This window comes from Ascaphus truei, chromosome 3, assembly GCF_040206685.1.
Source record: "Ascaphus truei isolate aAscTru1 chromosome 3, aAscTru1.hap1, whole genome shotgun sequence".
In the NCBI taxonomy this organism is placed as follows: Eukaryota; Metazoa; Chordata; class Amphibia; order Anura; family Ascaphidae; genus Ascaphus; species Ascaphus truei.
In genome coordinates, this window is record NC_134485.1 from 111,497,724 (window position 1) to 111,520,382 (window position 22,659).

Below are 22,659 nucleotides of genomic sequence, written 5' to 3' on the forward strand. Positions count from 1 at the left end.
GCCGCTCATCTCTACTAATGTGTACAAACCCAAGCTTCTTTGCAACAATTTGCCACTGGCTTAAGGAGAAAGACAAACATTAAGTGCCACAATTACATTGCGATGAGAATCGGTAAGATATCTTACAGCCCTGATGTCCGCATACTCGTTGCCTGTAGAAGGTCGCAGCTGCACCATTCAGCGCGTCCGTGGTAGAAACATTGTTTTTGCATACAGACTCTGGTTATTTTAAAGATTAATGGTTTGGCACAGTAAATAAACCCCCAGAGTTACACTTAGAATCTTCTACCAATAACACACTACTGGCTATATAGCAATTTGGCTACAGCCTCTGCAAAGAGACTTAGGGACCTATGCTATAAGCATTCATAAGCCACTTATCGAGTACTTATCGGCCAAAATGCCTACTGCTATTCAGTAAGCCTTGATAAGTGGGCGATAAAAGAATGAATCGCCAACATTTTGAGCCTTCAAAAAAAAATCGCCAGGTGAGCAGCGATTAGCCACTTATAGGCAGGTTCTGAAACTCGTGCAATTCTAGTAGCCTCAATCAGCTTATCGAGGCTAATCACGGATAATCGCAGTTCTAGAATGGTGAGTTTCTCCCCAAATCCTCACGCCACGAAAAGTTGGCGTGAGGCTGGTGAGAAGCTGCTGAGAGGCGGCCAGACGGGACTTTGGATTGATGCCGGGAGTCTCCAAAGCTGAAACCCATTAATATCAGCACCGGAGACCCCCGGCATGAATCCCATTTAATAAAAATGGTTTTACAATCAACTTCATTACCTTAGGCTAACCGCTAAGGCAATGAAGGGGTTAACCCCTCCCGTTACCCACCAAGGACCAAATACCCCCTTCACCCACCCCTGCTACCCACAATAAACACTAATACCCACCACCTCTACCCCCACATGATTGATACCAGAGGACGCGGGTGTCTGAGGGCCCTCGGGTGGTCCCCATGGGTGTCCAGGATTCGTTAGGTGGTCCCCATGGGTGTCCGGGGGTCCTCAGGTGGTCCCCATGGGTGTCTGTGGGCCCTTGGGTGGTTCCTGCGGGTCCCCGCTGGCCTGCGGTACCAATAATGTGTCCAACTTTTTTTCCAATACACTTAAATAAATATACCCCCCTCACCCCCACCAACACATACAGTACAGTAATGGGCAGACTAACTATTATCCAGGTATGGATAATAGCTCGTTTGCCCATTATAAAATAAAACATTAGCCAGCCAGCATAAATAAAGTAAATAAACTTTTCTACTTACCCCTGCCATCATGAAAGGCATCCTCGTTAGCATACTCAAGGTCCATGTCTTCCGATGCCAGCACGAATACATGAAAAAATCAAATCTAATGGCCCCTAACCTCTTAATCACCTTAGTGGTTAATAACCACTATAGTAATTAAGGGGTTAACCCCTGTCCCCCGCTACCCACCTGGGAGGCCTAACCACCCACCATGGGACCACTATACCCACCCTGTTCCCAGTGATTGGCATAGTGGTACATCATACCCATATAATATGGGCATGATAAGACACTACAGCAGCCAATGGTCACCCTAATCAAAAAGCATGAAGGCCAAAAATACACAATAATAAAATATATACACAAGCACCTAAACACCCCAACAATAAAATAACTAAAAAGCCTACAGTAATAGTAAGCCACATCAATAACATTTATCTATCTCCAAAACAGCACAATAATAAAAAATCTGTTATTCCAAAACATAAGAATACAATTCAATAAACACCTAGCCAAGCAAACTATTCAAAAAATAAAACCACTAGCCAAACAAGCAATTCAATACATAAAAGCACTAGCCAACAAATCAATTAATTAATTAAAACCAGTAGCCAACAAAATAAACACGTTAAACAATAAGAAAATGAAATAAAAACAAGCCATCCAAATTACAAATACTTTAAGACAAACAATAAACAGAAAAAGAAAAAACAACTATCAATAGAAAAAAAGCATTTGTCAAAAAATGCATTGGCTGTCACTGTATTTATCTGTACCCTAAACGGGCACAGATTAATACATCATCAGTCAATGGGCAATGAAAAACATAAAAAGAAAAAAATACAATCAAAATACCTGTAAAAATATAATTACATACATTCAATATTTTTCTTACCTTTAGAAACGTTGACCCTCAGAATCCCGGCGTTTCTGCAAGCTCTCGTACCGCGACGTCATTAAGTCAATCCAACACCATACACCATGAAGATCCGGAACAGGTAACAAAATTCTTCTTTCGTCTATCCTCTATCACCTTCTTCTATCCTCTTCTGTCATTATTTCTTTAATTTCTTTAATCTTCTATCTTCTTTCTTCATCTGTCAATCCAACCCCATGGTAAATCCCAACAGATGTTGTCTCGTTGTCTTCTTCCTGTTAAATGTGGTGTCCAGGCCTTATATAGGGCCTTTTTATTTTAAGGATGTGACGTTATTTCCCAGGGAGGTACTTAATATCCTTAAAACCACATGGCTATAACACATGGTATTACAGCCAATGGGATTGAAGACAATCCCATTGTTTGCTGTACCATGTGATAGGTTACATACGTTCAAAAGGATGTGACATCACTTTAATGACCATGGTAATCAAATGCATAGGAGATACTGGCACCCCATAACGGGGACTGTATCTCGGGAAGCGGGGGGTTCCCGGACCTCAAATCAACGCGGTTCTGCTCCGGAGACCCCCTGCTCATCTACACTAGTAATAACATTTATATTATATTATTTATATTAAAAAAACATTAATTTTGGGCGAGATTTGCGCAGGAAGATGCAGCTCTCTCTGCACCTGAAAGAAATCGCTGGGTAAGGCCTTTTCAGAAAGGCGATCATCACGCCTCAGACTACTCACCCGTTTTGGGAATTTTGCTATCACAAGTAATCGAGGCTTTCTCAATAGCGTGATAGCAACGCTTAAAAAAATGGCGATTTAAATGGCCCAGCGATTTTTTTAAATGAATGGTTATAGCATAGGCTGTGTCCATAGAGACTGCAGCCGTGCGGAGGCGCGCGGAGGATGAGGGAAAGCGGGTGCTTTCCCTGGCCTTAGTACGCACACCGTCTGGGGGCAGGCCAATGACGTCATGGAGCTTGTTCGCCCTCATTGGGCGAACCGCTCACATGACCGGCCCTCCGCTCCCCTCAGCGCCAAAACTTTAATTGATCTGTCTCCTCCGCCTCCGCACGCCTGCGGATGCGCCCCCTAAAGGGTACCGGGGGTAAGTCCGCTGCCTCAGCGCGGGTCAGCGGCTAAGCGCTGACCATGCCCGCGGCCTTAGTGTTAACCACAATATTTACGTGAAGTCTTTGAGGTCTTACACGCTATTATGCTTGACTTGTGCCAGTGTAGTCACAACTATACTACACTGACTCTCTTTTTTTTAACTATGTCGCTCAATATTATTCATAGGCATTAATTCTGGCTAGGTATGGTCGTCAGAGATTTAAAGCACACCAGGATCAGCCGGATCCATTAGTTTCCGATTCGGTAGCATATTTCTACCCTGGTTATTCTCCTTAATGAGAATCAGTGTATATAGTCTGATACTAGTGTTATTTCAACTATTATCAAAATACTATTATGTTTGTGTAACGGTATTTCTGAACCGGCCTGACCCACCCAATCTCACATTGGCCCCTGTGGTCTAACCGGCCCCCATTACAGTGTAGTAGTGTCTGATGGTGCACCTGTTGGCAACAGGACTCCTGAGTCTCCCGCATGATGGTGTGTGGGGAGGACCCGTCCAGACAGGCAGCTGAGGTAGTGTGCTGAGTCTCACCTAGTTCCAGTGCAGCGCCTACACCTCATCAGGGTCCCTGCGTCCGCATGGGGATGGTCCTGTTGAGGAACTCCTCCGTGGTGCTCCTCTCTGTACATTCACTCCACACATGTACACGAGAGGGTGTTCGAATAAGAGCATCTTTATTGATTGATGTGGGCTAGCTGCCCCACGCAGGAGAATATCTAGCCACTCATCTTGAGTCAATGCTTCCCTTTGAAAGGTGAGCTCTCCTTTAATAGCGATTCCCTATCCCAGCCGGGATATCTTTACCCTGTGCCAGGTCCCTGGACACAGTCTCTTGCAGTTACTAAAACATAACCAGTAACTCAGGCTAGGACTAGAACTCTTCCTCCTCTTAGCTGAACTTGTACTAGAACCAGAACTCCTGCCAGAACTAACTTTTAGACACAGTGCTGTGCCTTATGTACACTCTGGAAGCTGACACACCTCTGACATCACTAACCATGGAGTCAGAGCATGTGACCACTCCCATCCATACACAGGGCACCCCACCAGGGTGTGAGGGCAAACCTCCATAATTACTGCTGGCATGCCCACCACTTACTAGGCCTTACTGTCAGCAGGAGAGATGACTGTAGCCATTTTACATGACCGCTACATTTGCAACCACACACCATACACATAAGGTATATTAAGTTGGTGTATTTACTGTCTAGACACTACATTGGTGTCAGACATCACCATATACAGGTAAAAACAAGACCTGTTAATCCAACAGATAACTAGTTTCAATATAGTCTGGTTTCAATATAGCTTGATACTAGTGCATTTTCAACTATCATCCTAATACTAGTGTGTTCGTAATCAATAACCATACACACAAGGTATATTAAGTTGGTATACTCACTGTCTAAATATTACATTGGTATTAGAAATCAAAATATAATGATAAAACCAGACCTGTTAATTTGACTGATACCTAGACCTTGTTTTACTAATCTGGTTAGTCGGTGACACACCAATAGCTGAATCAAACAACCTATTCTTAGGCAGTATACATATTTCCCTGGCATACGGTACATGAACTGTGGTGAGGATAATTGCCAAAGACCTGGCACAAGTGCACTAGATATTAGCAGCTATACTAGGCTAATCAATGTAGTCATTCATTAAATATAGACAACATCAATTTTTTAATACCTCCTGATACTTGTAAACCAGGCCAGTTTTCGGGAGTGCTGCTTGAGCACATTGGGCTGCATGGCTACCCTATCAGGATATTATGCTTTCCTTCTATAGCCATAGCGCTCTACATCCGGGTTTCAATAATTGCCGCTATATATTCCTCACCAATATTATCTACTTCATTGACCCAACACTAATCCTCTTGTTGTATAGCAATCAATAAGTATACACCCTAGTGATTGGGCTATCATCAAGTCAGTATACTGTCACCTCAGTGCACTACTGTAGCTATCAGTTGTTGTACACAGCTATATCAGTTGATGCTCATTCCTAGATTAGGAATGATACCTGTATTTCCTTTACCAAGGGTTATTTGATCTAGACTAGACAGCACCTGGTGTTGCTCTTCCCTATCCTAGCTATCATACAGTGATTGAATCTACTAGGGGGCTTCATACCACGGTTAACCCCTTCATAACTGGGTTCGCACAGCACTTTATTGAGCTTTTATTTCACCATTTTTATGTAATGTCCACATGTTTCTGTTTGTCCACCTATATTTTATTATATAACCGCAATAAAGGTTAAGTTTTATTATCATAATCACCAATCAGTGGATGTGAGTGCTTGTCTATAGGGGCTCTTTTCTTGCCTAGGCAAGTATTCATACAACCACTTATTTATCGCTTCCACCACCACCCCATCCACTAGAGACTGTAGCAAGTGCTTTTCCACCTCTTTCCCCTCCTCTTGTTATTATACTTTGTTACCACCATAACTTTATTTAATGTGTTTATATCAATTAAAGTTGCCACAGCTGAGATCAGTGTCACATACAAGAATCTCAATTAACAAGATGTATACATTATATTTGATTATGGCACAAATTGATGCAAGGGAAATGATTTCCCCCAATTTGATAAAACGATACAATTCGCCCATAGTATATTACAAGATAAAATAGCCATAATTGCTAACATACCATTTTATTTGATAACTTGTTATGTCCATGCAAAAAGTTTCAACCTTTTAATAATTTAAAATGTAATAATGTGAAAAATGTTTTTAATGTTTTTTTGTATTATTTTAAAGCATTTTGAGCATATGAGTTAACATTCAGTAGCTCATTCCATAATATAAGATACAACCCAGTTCTCATTACAACATATTTTCAATACTTTTTAGTTAAGAAATCTGGGCTATGAGCAATTGATATAAATGTACAAATAACTTATTTTGCTGCAAGGAATAGGTGTACAGCACACAGGTAGAATACAGTCTTTATACAAATATATAAAATATTTCACTGGTTTGCATTCTTAACGGATTTCAATTTCTTCCTAGATCTTCTTGTCAGACCTGCAACAAGTCAAAAGTTACACAATTAAATTCTCACTCAAAAATATTTTTATATTTACAATGTGTACGATACATAAATAGAAACCTGTTAAAGAACAAGCCAACTCCAGTTATATGAACCTCAAATTTCACAGCACATAAAAATATCACTTGTGACAGGTCTGCAGCACAGCCTTTCCCCATCATCTCTTAGCATACAGTGCTCTCACTGAAGCTAGGGATTCTGGGAAATGTATTCCTAGACAGCCAATGAGTAAAGGGAATGTAACTATGACATTCTCTCTTCTCCTTTTACATTGGCCTTCTTAATAATAATAATAATAATAATAGCATGTTCTAGTATAGCGCTGCTAGTTTTACGTAGTGCTTTCCGGAGACATTTGCAGGCACAAGTCTGAACTTGAACTGGAATTGAACCAGGCTCCAAACTCTCAGTGCCAGTCAGTGTCTTTACTCACTGAGCCACTCCCTATCCCATTCTTGGCCAGAAGACACTTTTCTTATAAAAAGTAGTGATGTGAAAGACTAATTTTTCCTTAAACGGAGAGTTTCCAGGACTTAATCAGTGACCTAAATCAAAGAGACCCCACAGTTCTTAAGTTAGAAAAAAAAATATTTGGGGAGGAATTTCCGTTTCAAACTTTTGCCATTTCTATGGACGTGTAGAGAACTGTACAAACGTTTTTACATTTGAATTGCAAACGTTTTTGCCGTTTTCTCGTTATCACCAATTTTTGAGACAGTTCATATTGCATGGTAATGTGTGAAAATAGGTGCAAAATTTCACGGCAAACTGGCAAGAATGTCGCGACAGTAAATTTTGAGAAATTTGACATAATGCCATTTGCTTCTGTGTTGGAATTTGCAATGCACATTGACTTCCAAAAGCTAGGCAAAAAGTTTCTCTGACAAGTGTATAATTTTTGCTCAATTTTTCGAAACAAAGTGGTCACATTTGGCTGATTTGTGAATTTCTGCTAAAAAAAATGCACTTTTTTAAGGAAAAAACATTACAATTTGTCATGAAAGTAAAACTGTCACTTAGCAGTATATTGTACATTAAATAAAGTGTATCCCATTTGTGTAGTTGTCTCTTCAAACGTTTTAAGCAGTTTATAGTATTTTTTGTAGCTTTTTAAGTCCTGCCCATATTCAGTATTTTCCAATGTGGATGAACCAAGTCAATATTATATTGAAAAGGACCACGGACTGTCGTTTTAAATGTAGGAGCAGCCACATCTAAGAAAAGAGTGTCGCTGCAATTCCCAACAGTGACCAACTTTAATAAACTGGGAGACGAGAAAGAAAGATCCCTTTGATGCACGCTCCTCCGCTGATATCAAAAATAAATACATTTTATTAATATATTACATAATCGAAGCGAAAACAAATATAAAACCTACTTCTAGCACTCCCACTAGTCTGTCTCACATCAAATCCCATATACAGTATATCCGATCTGTGACGATTACTCATGTGCATCAGCAGGAAATCACTGAATGCCACTGATGAGTTTGTACATACCCCTATGTTAATTCACCACTATGCTAATTGCAAAAAATAGTGGTGAGATGTATAACCAGAGATAGTCTGGCCATCGACACTTATAGCCTGGTGACCAAGGTGCAAGCTGGAATAGTCAGTAATGGTTACTTAACCTGCTTAGAAGATACACAGTCAAGTAGACACTAACATATAGCCGCAAAGTAGCTAATGGGGTAATGCAGTTGTACCTGCATATACATGCACACAGATCTATGGAAATTGATACGTTGCCAAATTCTGCCTAAGTATAGTGTACAGTTGAAGTGTGGCTAATGGGTTCCTGAAGTCGGCCCATATCATAGTTTAGCTAAGAAGGACCAAGTCAGGCAGATAGTTACTCAGAAAATAATCTGGTGAATAAATCACGTCAGTGGTGACACCCTTAATCGTCCGTAAATGCACACAGGAGGTTGTCTAAATTCCCCTATATATGAAGTAGGGCAGTCAGTCTAACAAATGACCACATTGAGATTTTAATTATTGCTTTAGGACTCCAATCGGGCCAATACAGCTGGAAAAACAGCTATAAAAGACTCAGCCGAGATATGAGCCGAGAGATGCATATACAGCATTGTATATTCTTGGGTATTCCTGTTTGTGCTGTTCTGCATTAGACTTCCAGCCTTGAAAGCTGTTTACACATGTCTGGAACAACTAAAGTTACTTTGCCATAAGTAACATAGAAGTTATTACATGGGTGAGTATTTGCTTTCGGCTTTATTGCAGGTTCAAAACATAGCAGTTTGACTATCTTTCAAATTAAACATGTATTTATTATCTATTCAATAATTCTAAGTTTTCCGTTTGTTTGTATGTCAGAAGCATCGATATCTCACAAACGGCACCACATAGCAACACGAAACTTTCACTGGACATTCTGCTGCGGATTTGTAGGTCAACGCAATTTTGAACTTCCAATGTGACTCACCTCCCAAATTATGGACATTCTAAGTTTCCCTGACTGTCAAGCAATGTTAGAGCAGGGGCGGGGGGCGTGGCTACTAAGGGAGGGGGCGTGTCCTTGCCTGCTTCAGTGCTGTGTGTCTGATGTGAGATGTGCCGGGGGGGAGAAAACCGAGTGGGGAGGGGGAGAAAACCGAGTGGGGAGGGGGAGAAAACCGAGTGGGGGGGGAGATAGAAAACAGAGTAAGGGGGAGAAAGAGAAAACAGAGTGAGGGGTGGGGAAAGAAAATGGAGTGAGGGGGGAGAGAAGAGTGAGTGAGGGGGAAGAAAACAGAGTGAGTGAGGAGGGGGGAAAGAAAATGGAGTGAGTGAGGGGGGGAGAAAACGGAGTGAGTGGGGGGAAGAAAACAGAGTGAGTGAGTGGGGGGAAGAAAACAGAGTGAGTGAGTGGGGGGAAGAAAACGGAGTGAGTGGGGGGGGAAGAAAACGGAGTGAGTGAGTGGGGGGGAGAAAACAGAGTGAGTGGGGGGAGAAAATGGAGTGAGTGGGGAAGGGGAGAAAATGGTGTGAGTGAGTGGGGGGGGGAATGGAGTGAGTGGGGGGGAATGGAGTGAGTGGGGGGGGAAACAGAGTGAGTGAGGGGGAAATGGAGTGAGTGAGGGGGGAAACGGAGTGAGTGAGGGGGGAAACAGAGTGAGTGAGGGGGGAAACAGAGTGAGTGGGGGGGAGAAAACAGAGTGAGTGGGGGGAAACAGAGTGAGGGGGAGAAACAGAGTGAGTGAGGGGGAGAAAACAGAGTGAGTGAGGGGGAAACTGAGTGAGTGAGGGGGGAAACTGAGTGAGTGAGGGGGGAAACTGAGTGATTGAGGGGGGAAACTGAGTGAGTGAGGGGGGAAACGGAGTGAGTGAGGGGGGAAACAGAGTGAGGGGGAAGAAAATGGAGTGAGTAAGGGGGGGAGAAAATGTAGTGAGGGAGGGGGGAGAAAACGGAGCGAGGGAGGAAGGGGGGAGAAAACGGTGTGAGGGAGAAAATGGAGTAAGGGAGGGGGGAGAAAATGGAGTGATGGGGGAAACGGAGTGAGGGGGATGGAGTGAGTGGGGGAACGAAGTGGGAGGTGGGGGAACAGAGTGGGAGGGGGCAAGATTCATTATTTGAGTTAAACTCCAATAGGCTTGTGGGCGTGATTGCTTCTTTAATGCAAGCTGTGTGATGTTTGCTCTCTTCCCACCCTCATTCTCCTTTAGTTCGGCCTGTGCTTGTCAGAAAGATAATTAAGAAACAAACTGAAGGGAGGAAGGACCCTCTTTTTTTTCCCTTCATCACAATGGAACCGGGAAGCCAGCACCTAAGGGGTTAAAATAGCAACACACACACAAAATATGAAGTAATAACGTAATCTGATCGTGTTGTGCTGATTTTATTTAAAATCTTTGTTTTCTTGCTGAGTTTTCACTTGAATCAGCTTTTGCAATGGCTCTGCCTTATTACGTTTTGAATGGCAAGCGGCCATTTTAATCTCACCTGGGAGACCCATTTTCATCAACTGATCTCTTTAAACGTGAACTGCAGAATGTAAAGACCGTGGTATGGCTAAAAAAAACAGCCGCAGAATGACACTGCAATGGACAAAATAAAGGAGACGTGTGAATAGAACCGATTTCTGCAATAAAGTTTATTCTTTAACTATACGTTGGGCTACAACTTTAAAACCTTTTGTACTGCTATCAACCATTTGATTCCCTCACAGCGGGAGAATGTAGTACAACGTGATTGCTAAAGAGAGGTGACCCATTATTAGCCATGTTAAAGGTTGTTCCCTTTGAGACTAGAAGACAATGACGCTGTGTGGTGAGATTAGTCAGATTGACAGTGACAGCCTTTGCTTTGAAGGTAAATTATGTATGACTGAAAATGCTTGTAGAAATTACCAATCCATTGTAAAAACCACTACAAGTGCACCTTTTCTCTCCACCTTATTACCTAGTTCGGGATATCTGCCTTTCCTAGCCATTTTCGCCTGCTATCCCCATACTATAGGGATTCTCTCACGCAGTATTTATCTAGCACAAAGATTCTTTTTATTTTATACTGTAGATTGATGTTTTCATCCTGATAAAACACTTCACTTTAATGACCACTATTGTGATTTTGTCAAACCTGCTTAATAACTCATGCATGATAGGTGCAGTTAAGGCATTGTTGCCGTACACAGGAAACATATTGAAAATACTGCAGTATTTGCCAAAGAACAGAACAAGCCAAACAAAAAATATAAATCTATCTAATTTTCGGATAAGAAAGCAGGGCTTCATATTAAAATATATAAAATGAATTCAGATCTTAATGTATTTTTGGAATGGACTGTTTATTTCAACAAAATGATCATCATATTTGCGCACAGTCAAACCCAGACCCGCATTTTTCCGGGCTTAGACAAAACCACATTACAAATGATCATTAAAGTTCCATGGGACATACTGTAAGAAGTAGAAGGGACACAGGGCACAACGGATTTCTGCAAATCTAAACTCATTTATTGAGCCAACACAACGTTTCGACCTCAAAGGTCTTTATCAAGTGACATAGTGGCATCATACTTCATATACACATACTGTAAGAAGCCATATTTCCTAACCGGTGCTATTCAAAGAAACACCTTCCCGCGCTTCAAGACACCTTATGGACCATTCTCTTGAATGGATCAGGTGGTGTCTTATGGAATAGCACCGCTTCAGAAATATGGGGCATAATCTTCAACTGTTAACAACAAGCCCACATTACTGGTGCTGGGTATCCGATTATAATATATTTTAGAATTTGCTAACAGTACACAACTATAAATGGTAATTAAGTAACTTAAGTAGAGCGAACTATGGTTTGACAAATAACATAGGGGCTCCATTACAGTCTCACTATGCCACATTGGAGAAGAGTAGAAATAATATATCTAATATATATTTCAAAAATTTGTTTCTGTTCGCAATGCATTTGGACACCTCTTAAGATATTGTAACCACATTTTGCATGATGTTTCCTGAGATCAAGGAGCAGGTTTTTGTCTATATTTGGAAATTGGATACATTCTATTTTTAATTCTATGAGTTATTACAATTGCTCTAAGCAAGTCAGCCACTGGTTGTTGTACCTGGTAGGCAATGTGTCTGGCACGTGACATCATACTGGTGATATCATATTGCCCATAACCTGGTGGCAGATAAGGAGAGTGAGGTAGCTATAGAGTTTACACAGAAAGCAGACAAAGAAAGCGAGGAAGTCAGTTGGCACGTGAGCAGAAAGTAAGAATGCTGGAGAAGGAGAGGGAGGTGGAAAGAATTGGGGCTATCAGAAGGTATAAAAGGAAAGTGAGAGAGATGAGGGAGAAGGGGGGGGGGGAGAAAGAACAGGGGGAGGGATGAGGTTGGTTTCTTAGAATTCCCGAGCAGCACCGGGTAATTTCAGCTAGTATACAATAAAGTGATATTAAAGATTACATGATATAAGTTAATAATCTTACAGTAATATGTGGAGAAAAGAGTAGCAGTCATATTGCAAATAATATTATAATAATAAACACAGAAGTTTATGCTCCAAACCATAGTTCTAGTGCAAAGTAGTAATGCTATGAATCATATCAATCTTATGTTAACAATAACCATATAAACCTGCTAGAATCCACTGAAGATAAGTGGATAGAGAAGATTGGAGGGAAATGTAGAATACAAAGACAAGATGTTACAGTACTGTATATAGAAATCAACAGCTGCATTTTAATGAGCTTTTTGTATACCAAACTATGGGGCAGATCCACAAAGCTCTGTTATTGAATTAACGAGATGTCAACATCTCGTTAAGTGCTTACGGGGATTTTCAAAGCTCACTGACTCTGCATTAAGGCCTGTCTTACTGCTAAGAGGCCTATTCTAGTAGCTTCGTTAACCAACTCATCGAGGATTTTGAGGAGTTATCGCAAAACGTTTCTAGGTAGCTATTCAGAAAACATCGATGAGTTGGTTAAATCATGCGGGGAAAGGCATTTTCTCACGATTTCTGGCTCCTGGCCAAACAAATTGCACAGGAGCTGCAAAAAAGCTCAAACTCGCATTTTTTTTCAAAAGTAGCTATTCTAGTAGCTCCGATGAGATTATCGGAGCTCTGGAATTGCGCGTTTATCAAAGATTTATCTCAATGGGATCTGAGAGCAGGACTTAGACAAAAAAATGCATTTTTCCTGCATCGGATTGATGCCAGGGGTCTCCGGAGCTGATCCACATTAATACCAGCTCCGTTTACTCTCGCTTCAGTCTGACATCTCTAGATTTATCTGGGGAGGCAAAAAACCGAGTAAACCAATTAATTATGAAATGACCCATTGCTGCAGGTGGCTTAGCGGTACCTTGCCTGTTGTCCTACTACAAAGCGGCACAATTAAGCCAAATTATCCAATGGCACTCCAGCCCTACATTGAAAAGATGGGTGGAACTAGAGGGGGCGGTTTGCGCTCCAATAGAGCTGAAGTCCTTAATTTGGCTCCCTAAAACAGCACGAGCAACGGCTGATATTCCGCTTTCCTCTATGACCAACTCACTGTCAATATGGAATACGTCAAAGCACAATTACTCCCTAACCACTAAAAACTCCCTGATGTCCCCCCTATGGGGGAACTCCAACTTTGCTCCCAGACTGCGATGTAGCAGTACCTCAATTTGGGAAAAGGCGGGATATCTACGCCTTAGGGACCTGGAGGGAAATGGTACAAAAATTAAATCATTCGAACATATAAGATCCGAAAGAAACATTCCTCATTCTGAATTCTTTAGGTACCTTCAGGTCCGAGCATTTTATAACAAATCCGCCCCTTATCCAGCACTGACTAATTTCGAAAAAGCTCTGTCTGGCAGAATCAGACACATCGGGACTCACATCGCAGTTATACGGAGAAGTGGTCGGTTCTGTCAACCCAGCTCAGCGACACCCGAAATACAGAGCCCAGTGGGAATCAGATCTAGGAGAGTCCCTGGAGGATGATAACTGGAATAATATATATCTAGCCGCAGCTAAAAGTTCAGTCTGTACTACACTAAAGGAGAATGCATATAAGGTCCTAATGAGATGGTACCACACCCCACTAAAATTATCAAGATATGTGCCAGGACTCTCCCCGCTGTGCCCTCGACAGTGCAGAGAGTCGGCTGACCTGTTACATATGCTGTGGTCTTGCCCCCGGATCGCCCCCCTACAGGAAGAAATTCGAAATTGGACTCAGAGGATCTTGGGCCTCCCGATTCCCATCGAACCGTGGCTGTTCCTCCTGAACAGACCGCTAGAGGGGCTCTCAAAAGCAAATAATAAATTAATCGGGCACCTTGCCCTAGCGACCCGGTGCGAGATCGCAGCAGTATGGAAACTTAATGAGATCCCCTCCATCCCCAAGATTCGGAACAGGATTTGGCATCTCTGCCAGATGGAGAAATTAACAAGCTTGGTTAATGACACTGGCAACAATTATCTGAAGATCTGGATACCCTGGCTGGCCCAAACAGACATCCCCGGGGTGGAGCGTGCCACAATATGGCATTGATAGCTCTAGATGCATTCTCCTTTGGCTGGTCCAACATCATCTTTACACAAAGTTCACTGTTAACATGAACAATAGGACAAGAGAAGTCCCAGGCAGAAAGGAATTTGAAACTTACCTATCCAGGATGAGGTCTAGAAGCCCCAACCAAAACTGCAACTTTTGGAGTTTCCCTTCCGCACCTAAAGGCAGGCCCACCCATCCCACCCTAATACCCTCTCCCCCCCTTGTCACTCCCACCCCTCCTCACGCGGCAGCATGCTATACACAATCTATGAATATGAAAGCAGCCGATCTACCGTGGGCCGGGTGATGTCTCGGTTAGTCTAGTCCTGTCTTGTGCTGTCTTGTTACCATTCATAACGCAATGTACTTTTATTCTTATATTATTATATAAATTAATTCGGATTTATAATTCACTTTATTTACATATGTACCTGCTGTGATATAAACTGTTCCTGTACTTTACACCAATAAAAATTTCAAGTTATAAAAAAAATAAAAAATACCAGCTCCGGAGACCCCGGCTTCCATCCAATGCAATAAAAATGCTTTTACAGGCAGCTTCATTACCTTAGCGGTTAACCGGATAATAGTAATTTTGCCCATTACTGTACTGTATGTGTTGGGTGGGGGGGGTTGTTGGGGGTAGAGGTGGGTATTAGGGTTGTTGTGTGTTTTTTTTATGCTTATAGAGGGTAGAGGGATTGGGTGAAGGGGGTAGTTACCCCAAGGGTGGGTTGTTAGGCCACCGGCGAGCGGGAGTGGTTAACCACTTCATTACCATAGTGGTTACCACCACTTTAGTAGTGAAGGGGTTGACCACTCCTGCAAACCTTCCCGGCAAGCCTAACCAGCCACTCTGGGGCAACTGTCCCCTTCATCCACCCCATCTGCCCCAATAAACAGGCTATTCATGTTTAACCCATTCATTGCCTTAGCAGCTAGCCACTATGGTAATGAAGCAGTTTTTATTTTATTTTTAATCGTAGTGTGCGTGAGCAGGGTGTCTCCGGAGCAGAACCGCATTGATTTCAGGTCCGGGGACCACCTGCTTCCTGAGATACAGACCCCGGGACATTTAAACGCATAGGAGATACCGGCACCCCATACCAGGGCCTGTATTTTGGGAAGCAGGGGTCCCCGAACCTTAAATGAATGCGGTTTTGCTCTGGAGACACCCTGCTCCTGCACACTAGTATTCATATTTTAATAAAAACACTGCGATCGCCTGCGAGAGCTGTGCAGGGAGAGGCGGCTCTCCCTGTATAGCTCAGATTGCGATAAAATCGCAGGGGGGAGAACTTTGAAAAAATCCCAGATGACTTTGCTGCTATGGCGAACAGTTTTGGCATTTTCCTACTGTACCTCACGGTTTGAGAGGGTTTGAAAGTCTTTCTGAATACCGTGATAACTCAAATGACAAACCGTTCGGCGAGAACATACCAAACCTTGCGATGTAGCAGCAAACTCATCGAAGCTACTAGAATAGGCCCCAATGATCTGCAAATGAGATGTGTAACACCAACACATATCCACAGCAGGGCGTTGGTTATTTTAGGTCATGGCTGTACCTTCTAGATTGTAAGATCTCACGAGCAGGGCCCTCATTACCTCTCTGTATCTGTTTGTGCATGTTTGTCCTTATTTGTATTTGTATGCAACTCTGTTTATGTAATTATCAAATCTATGTATCCCCATTGTACTGCGCTGTGGAATATGTTGGACCTTACAAATAAACAATAACGCCCGTCATAGAATTGTTCTTTGGCTTTGTCCTAGGTGATAAATTGGCCCACTTTGGCTCTCTATGTTTCCTGAGCTATATAAGAAGCTTAAGTGAATACCCTGGACCAGGCCATAAAAATTTGGTCAAGACCTATGTATTAACCCCTCAGAAGCCATACAGTAGTGCATTCTGCAAGCCTTCATGGTCATTACGGTAGCCAAGGGGTAAAAATCAATACCCTAACTACCATACTATTGTATGTCATAGAGGTGCAAGCGCTATAGCATACTGCACCGACACACTTTATTCGAGCAAATACCCAGTATGTACCTGGCAGATACCTGGAATGCGCCGCTCCTCACCTCTGACGAGCCCCGTTGCGTTTGCCTTCCCAGCCTGGGTTCATGCCTGGCTGACGGGCGGCTGATCTGTTAAATGATAATGATTAGGATTTAATAGGCTGCAATGCTTCGCGTGTCTACCAGATGGCATAAATTCATGAATTGTAATGCAGTATATATATATATACTGTGCAGTATTGCAGCCAGCGGGAATAAAATGCTTCAATCCCTGCTTGGAAAATACCTCAATGCACTCGGGCAGAAAACAGTCACAAACCTCAATACACCCGGGTATACCCGAATTCGTGGGACTAGCCAAGCTCGAATAAAGTGTGTCGCCAGTGTACAAGGGTTTAACCGCCCCCTTAAATCCCCTTGGTGGCCTAACCTCCCTTCCCTGGGAAAACTACCCCCTCTCCTCACCCAACTTACAACCCTAACTCCCCCCACCATTCACCCCTACAGAACTGGCTATTAGCCCTACTAATCAAAGGTGGCTCATAATGGCCAACATAAACACATATATAAGGACATCCCAAGCAATAAAATCCTTTACAAAATACAATTACACTATGTGTGTATACATACTTTATTATTTAAATAAAAAAATTTTTTTTAAAGGTTACAAATAACTGAGTGTCTGTGGGGCTACTTACAGTAGGCTCTCAAGGATTGCCTAGGTAGCCACCATGGCACTCAATGGCCACCTGAAATAAATATTTGACTTGCCCCATCGTAGTTGAGGGTGGGCGGTTAACACCTCGTGTCCAGTAGTGGTTGTACCTCTGACATACAAAGTGAAGTAAGGTAGTTAGGGTATTTATCTTAACCCTTTTGGCTACCTCAGTGACCATGAAGGCATGCATAATGCATGGCCCCTATTGATTTAAAGGGGTTAATAAAGTTGTTGTTTGTTTAAAGGCAGGTGCCCGGTATACAGTATATTGCATTGCATTACATTTCTGGCATCTACCTTAGAATATGGCTCACAAGAGGCAACATTACAGGCGGCTAGCGCCGGGGGGAGGGAGGTTATGCTGACGTTAGCGTTCTAACGCCGTGTTAGCCCTATGCTAATGAGGGCCTAACAAACATGGTTTTAGCATAAAAGTAGCTTTGTGGATCTTTGTTAAACTAAAGGAAAATAACGTCCGTTACCGATTCAGGTACCGTCACCCTATTTGCTGTGATTTAACTGAGCTATGTGGATCTATCTCTTATATATTAATACAGGTAAACCCCGTTATAACGCGACCCATTATAACGCGGTTTTCCCGTGGCTCCCGTTTTTTTGCACACTGCACACACTGCACACACTGCTCACTGCACACACTGCTCACTGCACACACTGCTCATTGCACACACTGCACACACTCTCACTGCACACACTGCACACACTCTCACTGCACACACTGCACACACACTGCTCACTGCACACACTCACTGCACACACTCTCACTGCACATACTCTCACTGCACACACTCTCACTGCACACACTGCTCACTGCACACACTGCTCACTGCACACACTGCTCACTGCACACACTGCACACACTGCACACACTGCTCACTGCACACACTGCTCACTGCACACACTGCTCACTGCACACACTGCACACACTCTAACTGCACACACTGCACACACTGCACACACTCACTGCACACTGCTCACTGCACACACTCACTGCACACACTCTCACTGCACACACTGCACACTCTCACTACACACACTGCTCACTGCACACACTGCACACACTCTCACTGCACACACTCTCACTGCACACACTCTCACTGCACACACTGCACACACTCTCACTGCACACACTGCACACTGCACACACACTGCTCACTGCACACACTGCACACACTCTCACTGCACACACTGCACACTCGCTATACTTTTTAGCATAGTACAAACGCTCATGTGTAGCCATTAACATACACAAGGTCCCCACACAGATATCCACATATGGGATCTTAGTCAAATGTATTGCCCTAAGATTTGGTCAGCGTTACACCCCCTTCACAATCTACTGGCACTGCTACTCAATACTGTACAATGTGTGCAGTGGATGGGTACCCACAGCAATCTGGAAATTAAGACACTAGCTTCTGAATTTGGGGATCCCAACTGGAGACCCAGCAGCTGCACTATGCACACTAGTCATGGTATATCCCTGTGTGTCACGTTCTACAAAGTTAAATATAAGAACTTCAGAGCTGTGATAAGTTGCACATATATTTTTGTGCTGTGTGAAGCACAGAGTACATTGGCAGCGCTGTATAAAAGTAAGTACCAGCTCTTACCTAGAAGCAAGATGGTCCATGTCTTTAAGCGAGCAGCCTTACTAAAGCCCTCCAGTCTACCTCTTAGCAGGGGATGATGCAGTAGAATGATAAGGGGGATAACAGCACAGGGAGAGATCACATTAAGGACAAGGAAGTGGGGGCAGAACCAGGGACTGCTGCACCCGACAGCGAACATTCTTACACATTGATTCAGGCACCCCTCATGTGCGCCGTGCGCATGCGCATGCGCCGTGCGGCTCGTGAGGTGGGGATGTTGGCTGCCTGTTCCCCCTGCTCCTCTGCGGTTCATCGTGTAATGACCCAGCGGGGTCATGTGACGTCACGGCATGGCAACGTGACCCCGCAGGGTCATTTGACACCAGTAAAAGTAACATAAACATGACATTAAAGTTTGATAAAATGATTAAAAATTGAATAAAAATTAACACAAATGAAGTGATAACATATGCCCTGTATAATACAACAAAAAATACTGTGTGTAAAATAGAATCAAACATTGTAATAAAGTGACACGTAAACAAACCTCTGACCCCCTCTGCTCATGGGTATCTCTGCCATTGTTATCCTACAACACACTGTCCTGTCTGAGAGCTAGTAAAATACTGTACATACTGTACTCAGGTACTGTACTTAAGCCCTCCAGATCAGTTGTTAAAAGCCTCAGGTTTTCAACACTAGGAAAAGGCATACTGAAGACCCCTGGCAGGTAGAAATGGCGGAAACTTCAACCAAACGTAAGAGGTTTACTGTACAAGAAAAAATTGCTGCGCTTGACAGAATAAAATCTGGAGTCACGCAAACCAAAGTGGCTAGAGACCTAGGACTGAATGAGTCTACAGTTCGCGGATGGAAAAAGGAGGAGGAGAAACTTCGTGATGCAGTTAAATCCATAGAAACAGACGATGGACTGAAGCGTAATCGTTTGCGTGCACCTAAAGACAGCCAGTTGGATAAAGCTGTTTTTCAGTGGATTGTCCAAGAAAGATCGGAAGGCATACCTCTGTCTGGACCCCATCTGCAAACGCAAGCCAAAAAGTTTCACAGCCAACTTCACGGCAATGCTTCAACCTCCTTCGCGGCAAGTAGTGGATGGCTAGATCGCTTTAAAAGGCGACATGGAATAAGTAAAATCGCTATATCAGGAGAGATACGGTCAGCTGACGATGAAGCTGCATGCACGTACCCTGCCCAACTTCAAGAGATAATTGAAGATGGTGGCTATACCGCAGAACAGGTTTATAACTGCGATGAGACCAGACTGTGTTTCAAAATGCTACCGCATACCACTCTGGCCTGTAAGAATGACGACCAGCGTACACAAGGATTTAAACAAATGAAAGACAGAGTGACTGTACTTTTTTTTGTGTGAACCAAACTGGAAATCACAAACTGAAGCCACTTTGTATTGGCAAGTTTAAGTCGCCGCGCTGCTTCCACCATGTGAACATGGGTACTATGCCTTTTTCGTATGACTTTAGCAGAAATGCCTGGATGACTGCCGGTATTTTCGAAAGGTGGTTTCATCAACAGTTTGTACCAGAGGTCCGTAAAAACTTATGTAACGGGTTTCCCCCCCCCCAATCTCACATTGGCCCAGGTACTTTAATAACCAACCCCCATTACGTGTGTTTTTGGTGGTGCACCTGTAGGCAACAGAACTCCTGAGTCTCCCACTTGATGGTCTTAGGGGATATCCAACAGGATAGGTAGCTGAGGTAGTGGGTGCGAGTTCAACTTACATCATGTGCAGCGCCTCCACCTCATCAGGGTCTATGCTTCCGCAGGGAGATGGTCCTGGTGAGGAACTCCTTCTTGGTGGTGCCATCCACTGTTGAGTAATTTCACACTCACACAGTGGGGGTATCGTTAACAAGGTCATCTTTATTGTAGACTGTGATGTAGCAGACTGTCCCATGCAGCTGCCGGCTCTAGCCGCACATCTATCCGTGCTGTCCCTTCGCCAGGTACGCCCTCCCAAATTGAAGTGGGATTCCCTCTTCTCCTAGGGAGATCCTCTCTGTGCCAGGTCCTTGGACACAGAGTGGCTTAGATAGGCTGATTGGTCAACCTGGACCTCTAGTTACGTCACTAGGGTCACAAAGTGTTCCTACAATCCCTTATGCAGGACAATACAACTTCCTAACAGCTTTCCACTGCTGCTAGAACACACCGTAACTAACTGTGTTGTGCCTTATATACTTCAGGAGGCAGGCGCATCCCTGATGTCACTATCCAGGGACTCAGAGCATACAGCCACTCCCCTCCATACATAGAGCACATCACCATTGGATGAGGGAAAACCTCCATAACTACTGCTGGCATACCTGTTCTTACCAGGACTTACTGCCAACAGAGAGGAAAGCAATATACCATTATTATGCCTGGCTATACTTACGTCAACAAAGGCTGGATACAAAAGCTTTGTTGTTACTTGACAACTGCCCTGCACATCCCCCGGCCGATAGCCTAATAAGCCGGGATGGAAAAATAAGGGTCAGCTACTTGCCCAAGAACACGACATCCAAAATACAGCCCCTGGATCAAGGCATTATTGCAACCTTTAAGATGAACTTTCGGAAAACACTGATACATCGAATACTCGCAAGTGATGATTCAGTTATGTCATTTTTAAAGAAAATGAATCTAAATGAAGTTTTTTATATTGGTGGCAAAGCTTGGGAAGCGGTCACACAAATGTGCATTGCGAAATGTTGGCGAAACATAACAGGTGCACGTCCTGTGCCGGCTGACGTCGAACTCGCCAGTGACAGTGAGGACGATGCTGATTTTGAGGGGTTTACAGAGGAAGAAGTCACCGCCACAAATCTGTTATTTGCAAACTATGTGAATGAACAGGAAATTGCCAATGCCGAACGAGTACTGGAACCGTTCCTTGATACGGAAAGTGGGGCTACAATTGACTCTTGGGTCGATGGGGACAGCAGCTGTCCTACTCATGAACATATGACGGGCTCGGAAATCATTCAAAGCCTTACCAGTGAAAATACTGATCTGGATACTACAGAAGATGATGAGGACGAGGAACCAGAGCCGCCACCAAAGATCACAGAGGCGCTGGTGGAATTACAAACAGGACTTCAATTTCTAGAGTCAGAAAACGTCGATTCAATTACAATCTTGCAATTAAAAAGAATCATTGAAATCGTCAAAAAGAAGAAAAGAGATGCACTGAAGCAGACAACACTTGATAGGTTTTTTAAAGTGTAATCTCAAGCTGTTTTTATTATGTTCAGTACAGTATGTTTTTTGTTGTACAGTTGTTACATGAACACAGAGTGCATTACATGGTTTTCACTTTAATTAGGAATTACAGCAGAGTTGTTAATGTTAAAACAGCAATGTACAGTAACTGGAATGTTACATGTACTGTTTAAAAGCAGTTGCGAGTTCAGTATGTGCTGTATCTACAGTGCATACTGTATGTGTTTTTTGTGTGTTGAGCAAAAAGTTATTTAACGTTCAGTACTTTATTTACAGTATTTATGAGAAATGAACAACACAACAATTGGTGTTTTAAATACAGTACTTTATTGTACAATGCATCAATAAAAGTGTTAATACTGTACGATTGTGCATTTTCTGTATTTTTAATTCTACTGCTGATGTTTCACACACACACACACACACACACACACACACACACACACACACACACACACACACACACACACACACACACACACACACACACACACACACACACACACACACACACACACACACACACACTGACACACACAATGCCACTAACACACTTAAACACACCTACACACACCTACACACACTTAAACACACCTACACACACCTACACACACCTACACACACACAGCACACACAGCACACACTGCTCACAGCACACACTGCTCACAGCACACACTGCTCACAGCACACACTGCTCACAGCACTCACTGCTC

General features: G+C 43.1%; 1 protein-coding gene across 1 annotated transcript in view; it reads right to left on the bottom strand.

The window, feature by feature from the left end:
- Positions 1-6,009: 6,009 nt before the first annotated feature.
- The window catches only part of SMPX (small muscle protein X-linked), a 74,504-nt gene continuing 57,854 nt past the window's right edge, over positions 6,010-22,659 (bottom strand). The window contains exon 5 of the mRNA XM_075589351.1: positions 6,010-6,320. The gene's annotated coding sequence lies outside the window, so the exon portion shown is untranslated. The remainder of the gene's footprint in view (positions 6,321-22,659) is intronic.